Raw genomic sequence first — 6,030 nt, forward strand, 5'->3', positions numbered from 1 at the left:
ACTTTTATTCTTTTTGCTTACTCACTAATGTGTTTTGGTAGTCAAATTCTTGCAAGTTACTCTTCTTCCTTGTTTAGGATAGCCTATGACAATAAAAACCCTACCTTAGAGACCAACAACATTTTCCACAGTATGAATCAAAACCCACTTTGTTTTATTTGTATTGGACTAAGCTTTGACTCATGAAAACTTGGAAAAATGTGTTGGTCTCTAAGGTGCTACTGAATTCAAATTTTGTTCTACAAATGTATAACTAAACTAAAAACCACCACAATAATTACAAATATTTACCATTTTTTCCTTCTGTTTACAGTTTCCTAGTTACTTAAATGCACTCTTGTACTACTTCTTTCACTCCATCCTATGAATTGTACTTATTTCAGTACTATATGAATGGCAAACTTTTCTTATTAAAATTAATTTTATGTGTGTTTACTTCAGCAGCACAGATACAAAAATTGAAACGATAAAGAGAAGATTAGTATGGCCCCTGCGCAAAGTCAGGATTGACTACTCTGACTAGCAGTGTCTCTTAGGCCGAGGTTTTTCACACTGTTATCTCTGAAGATTCTGGGGACTGAAGGTGGGCCCTTCTGCATGCATTGCAGATTTTGTACCACTGAGCCATGACCCCCACCCCAGAAAGGAAGGAAGGAAAACCGCACATGAAAGATATTACAGGACTGTAGTGTCATGGACCCTGTCTGTTAATGCTGTAGATTCTAGAACATGGTATACCTGGGGATATATTTTTACTGTATCATCATAGATCACTGTTCCATCCTTGAGGAAGATAGAGTATGAATAGATGGCTGTGTGCCCAGATTAAATCTCAGAACAAGTGGAATCAACTGAACACAATTATTCTTGGGAAAATGGCAATAAATATTCAGAGGAGACAAATTAGATGGTTTTAATACATTCAGGTGCGTTTCACATAATTTGATATATAAAAGATAGCCACATTCTAAAACTCCCTGAATTTCTCAGATCTTTTCTTTCTGAAAGTGCTTTGGTGAGAATCTTACAAATTGAATTTTATCCTTTAAATTTAAGATAGATAAGGGATGACATGTATGCTTTTTATTTTTAATTTCTTTGGCACATGCTAGCAGTGTCTGTGTCGTTGTGATTCTTTTATATTTAAGTATTTCAAGAATGATTAGATTGATTTTAAATAATCTTAAAATTAAGTTATTTGGGGTTGGGATACAAGGTTTTCACTTGACACCTGGAATAAATAAACTTCTGTTAGAGATTGACTATTAGAATATCATCTCAATATAGCTTGATGATTTAGTGGTTATTGTGTTGCTTTGAAACAGACATAGAGACTCTTGGTTTCCATGCATTGGTTTTGAAAGTAATGCTTCCCCCACGGAAGGGACAACTCCACACCTGTAGTCTCAACTACAGATGGGCACAAACCAGAAAAAACCTGAACCATGCGGTTCGTGGTTCGTCAAATTTCTCATTACCACAAACTTTCACAAACCTGCCCCTAGTTTGTGAACTGGTTCATTTGGTTCATGAAAATGTCACACCCGGGTCAGAAAATCATCACTTCCGGGACAGCAGAAGATAACTTCCGGGCCAGCAGAAGGTCACTTCTGGGTCAGCAGAAGGTCTGCAGTAAGTCCATCCCCTGTTGCCTAGGGAACTGATTGATTGGCACCAGGCTGTCTGCAGTCACGAACCAAAAAACAAACCAAACAAACCAGCCTAAAGTTCATGGCGGTTTGTCAGAAATGGGATCTGATGAACCATGGTTTGTGAACCACGAACTGGCCTGGTTCGTGTTTAATTTTAGTTTGTATTTCAATTTGTACCCATCTCTAGTCTCAACTAGAGATGATCTGAAATAGTTCTGCTCAATTAGAGAAAGAAGGATTCCATATGTTCTCCATATTGTTTTGGTCTGCCTTGCTGTTGATAATGCCTGTGCTTTCTTTTGGTATTTTTATACCATTTATACTATTTACATGAATATTGACAGGATCCTGTTATCTGTGGACGCCATTACTTGCGCACCAGATCCTTGCCCATCTTGGCTGCTAAAATCATATAAAAATCACATAAACAGGCCTTTAATGTCTACTATAAATCAGTCACTAACTCAAAATAGTAAAAAGTCCAGTAGCACCTTTAAGACTAACCAACTTTATTGAGGCATAAGCTTTTGAGAACCACAGCTCTATTTGTCAAATTGCATCTGATGAAGAGAGCTGTGGTTCTCAGAAGCTTATGCCTCAATGAAGTTGGTTAGTCTTAAAGGTGCTACTGGACTTTTTACTATTTTGCAACTACAGACTAATATGGCTAACTCCTCTGGATCTATCACTAACTCAAGGCTTCTTTCCTAGGCCACTCAAAGAGGCAGTTATTTGTCCATGACTCAGCACCCCACAAACCCAGTGTATGGTTCCGGTTTGTGGATGATACATTCATCATTTGGAGCCATGGGGAGGAAGAATTGATGGAGTTTTTGAATCATCTCAACAACATCCACCTGAACATACAATTCACAATGGAGAAAGAAAGTGAGGGAAAACTCTCATTCCTGGATACCTTGGTCATCCGCAAAGCAAACTTTCAGTTAGGTCACAAGGTCTACAGGAAACCAACTCATACTGATCGGTACTTACACAAAAACTCCAATCACCACCCCCGACAGAAAAGAGGCATAATGAAAACATTAGTGGATCGTGCAAGACAGATATGTGAGCCGCGCTTTCTCAATGAGGAAATTAATCATCTAAACCACGCACTTCAGGCAAATGGCTACTCCAGAAATGAAATCCGAAGAGCAATCAAACCCAGGATGAATCAAACAACCAAGGAAAAACAGTCACCTACAGGAAAAGTGTTTTTGCCATATATCAAAGGAATTACTGATCAGATGGGAAAGCTTATGAAAAAGCACAACCTTCAAGCAGTATTCAGACCCACCCGAAAAATACAACAGATGCTACAATCAGCAAAAGACAGCAGAGACCCCCTCACCTCTGCAGGAGTATACCGTATACCCTGCAGCTGTGGACAAGTTTACATCGGGACCACAAAGCGTAGCATCCAGACAAGAATAAAAGAACATGAAAGACACTGCAGACTTGGACAGCCTGAAAAATCAGCAGTGGCTGAACATAGCCTAACTCAAACAGGGCACAGTATCTTATTCCAGGACACCAAAATACTGGACAACACTTCCAACTACTTTGTCAGACTGCACAGGGAAGCCATTGAAATTCACAAGCATAAGCAAAACTTCAACAGGAAAGAAGAAACCTTAAGAATGAACAGAGCATGGGCTCCAGTTCTGAAAAACACCAGGCCAACAAAACACTCCACACCCGACAATAGCCCTGCAGAGAAGATTAGCACATCAAGCACCAATCCATATGCAAAAGAACCTCCTCAGGATACAGTGAAGCCTCCCGCCATTAGCATTCCACACCCTGGGAAACTCTTACAGAACGACTCAGCTCAACCCCACCCCTCCTGAGTAGATACAAATGACCTACATCTTTTCCACACTGTGACACTGAGAGATCTCTGTCTTTTGGTGCTACACCTCTGAAGATGCCAGCCACAGCTGCTGGCGAAACGTCAGGAACTACAATGCCAAGACCACGGCAATACAGCCCGGAAAACCCCCAACAACCACTGTGATGTCACTTCTGCTTCAGTGGATAGAAGTGACATCACAGCATCCGTGACACTTCCTCTCCTCAGACTCAGCTTATAAAAAGCTCCTAGGGCTGGCTGGCTCAGGCCTGGCAACCCTAATTGCACTCTTTGTAAAGAAATATTTTCTTTAGTCTGTCCAGAGCCTATTGGAAACCAATTTCATAGGGTGACCCTGATTTTTATCATTATGTGAAAAGCACAAAAAGTTCAATCCATTTTTTCAGCACCATTCATACTTTTTAAAACCTTTATCCCATCCTCTGTGCTACCTTGGGAACTAATGACTTGTCATTTAGGGGATCCATGATCTGGAACACCCCAATGTGTAATCTAGCTTCCAAAAGCAGTAGGGTTGTAAATGTTGGGAGATTCACTGTTTGGGGGCGTGGCTTGTTGGTGATGCTCTGACATCACTTCGGGAACTGCGTGAACACTCAGGCCTTAGGAGTGTTGCAAGCATCCTCAAAAAAATTGACCAGCCTCCAAGTAGAAATGGGGCCTTGCAAACTCCACTGCTTGCACTGATCCTGTAGTTTCCCCTTCAAGCTATAAGAAGTTGGTAAGGGACCAAGACAATCTTTGTGCTTGGGTCAGCAATGATTAAAATATTTTAATTATCTTCTTGAGCAAATAAAGTAATTAACCATTAAACAAACACCATGCATTTTAAAAAGCCTTTCTATTACCAGGTAATAATCTTAGGTCAGAAACTGGTGAATAATGGCAGACTCGGAGAGCGGAACTACAAGTGACAAAAGGCACAGGTTGGACACTTGTCAGCTTCCCTCAAGTTTTGATGGGAAATGTAGGCAGCTTAGCGGAATGTTGGACAAGTGACAGTTGAAAAGTCCATTGGACAGCAGTCGGAGAGCCAAGCTGCAAGACTAGGATGCCTACATTTCCCATCAAAACTTGAGGGAAGCTGACAAGTGTCCAACCTGTGCCTTTTGTCACTTGTAGTTCTGCTCTGAGTTCCTACCCAGAGTTTGTTCCTCCCTGCTCCAGCTTTCTACTCCAATTCCCTTCACCTTCTCTGTTTATCTTCTGCCTGACTCCTGCATCTTCTGCCCTGGAAGGTGCCTTGCTCTGACCTAGATAAGACTTAGTGTCAAGCCCAGTTCTTAAGAAAAGTAACCCACAGTTCCAGCCTTGGCAGCTGGCTAGGTGGCATTGTATTTTATACGGCATATATCAGCAAGCAGAAATGTTTACAATGGAATGGACATTTTTTTCCTATTTCTTAATCTGGGGGAAAGGATTACTGAGCCCCTTGGGAGAGACATGACACTATTCCTTTCCCCGGGTGACAGCAATAACTTAGATTATGAGCTAAGAGGCAAACAACAGTTTGTCACATTTCTGTTCCTCAGTTCTTTAGCTAAATTACTGTTAGTATGATGGGAGAAGCAGAGGGGGTGATGAAGTGGAAAGGGAATTTACCCTCACTTCCCTACCATTCAGCTTTTCAACTAAGCAGCAGTGGATGGCAGCTCCAGGCAGTAAGATGCCACTCCCAATAGGGAAATTCAATTCCAGAGAGTCATTTGAGGATATTCCTCCACCTCCTGGTCACAGTGGAGCTTCTGGTGTGCTCATGTCAAGGTGAGTCCATACCAGAAGTAAGACATGATCAAAACAAACATGTCCCATGCGAACTACAGAGAGTGGTGGTCAGGCATTTGCCAGCGATCCAAGAACTACAGAAGGCCAACTACCTCAACATTGCCATTAGTCTCATTTATCATGGAGCACCTGAGAAGGTCAAAGGGGTTGTGAGAGAATTCATTCCATTTCGTTTAGATTATGAGGGCCTACTGACAAAGCCTTGTTTGAGTTCTGAAAATCCTGGAGACATCACTTAAAAATTGCCATATTGCATTATCCGTTATCTATGGTACCCTGCTCTGTCAGACTTAAGTGTGGAGAACACTTCTTTTGAATGACTCCACAGTACCCTACATACTCCTCAATGACAGTATGTCTTAAGTCCCCCCAACCAAGAATATGCACCCAGGAAATGTTGCCTTTGTAGAAAATGGACCTGATATTTCCACCTTCTTTTGCGCCTTGTGCCAGCTGACATGCTGGCAACCCACCCATTGTGCTTTCACAGCCCACTACTGAGACCTGACCCACAATCTGCTTTAAGATAAAGTTTCTATTCTTCATCTTCTGTGACCACAGAAGGTTGTGTTCTCTTGGCAAGTTTTGTAAAGCAAGATCTTGAGCTAATAAGGTTAAACTGACATAATGTTAAACTAGACAAATAATGGCTAGGCATCATCTAGAACAATGTGTTCAGTTTTTGTTGCCACATTTTGAGAAGAATGTAGAAGAACTGGA

The 6,030-nt window shown here is 41.3% G+C and overlaps 1 non-coding gene across 1 annotated transcript; it reads left to right on the forward strand.

Moving 5' to 3' along the window:
* Nucleotides 1-428: 428 nt before the first annotated feature.
* LOC129335242 (U6 spliceosomal RNA) lies at nucleotides 429-535 on the forward strand. Its single transcript, XR_008597586.1, has one exon. It is a non-coding gene; the product is annotated as a U6 spliceosomal RNA (small nuclear RNA).
* The last annotated feature ends 5,495 nt before the right edge of the window (nucleotides 536-6,030 follow it).

Source organism: Eublepharis macularius, chromosome 8 (assembly GCF_028583425.1).
Source record: "Eublepharis macularius isolate TG4126 chromosome 8, MPM_Emac_v1.0, whole genome shotgun sequence".
Classification (NCBI taxonomy): domain Eukaryota; kingdom Metazoa; phylum Chordata; class Lepidosauria; order Squamata; family Eublepharidae; genus Eublepharis; species Eublepharis macularius.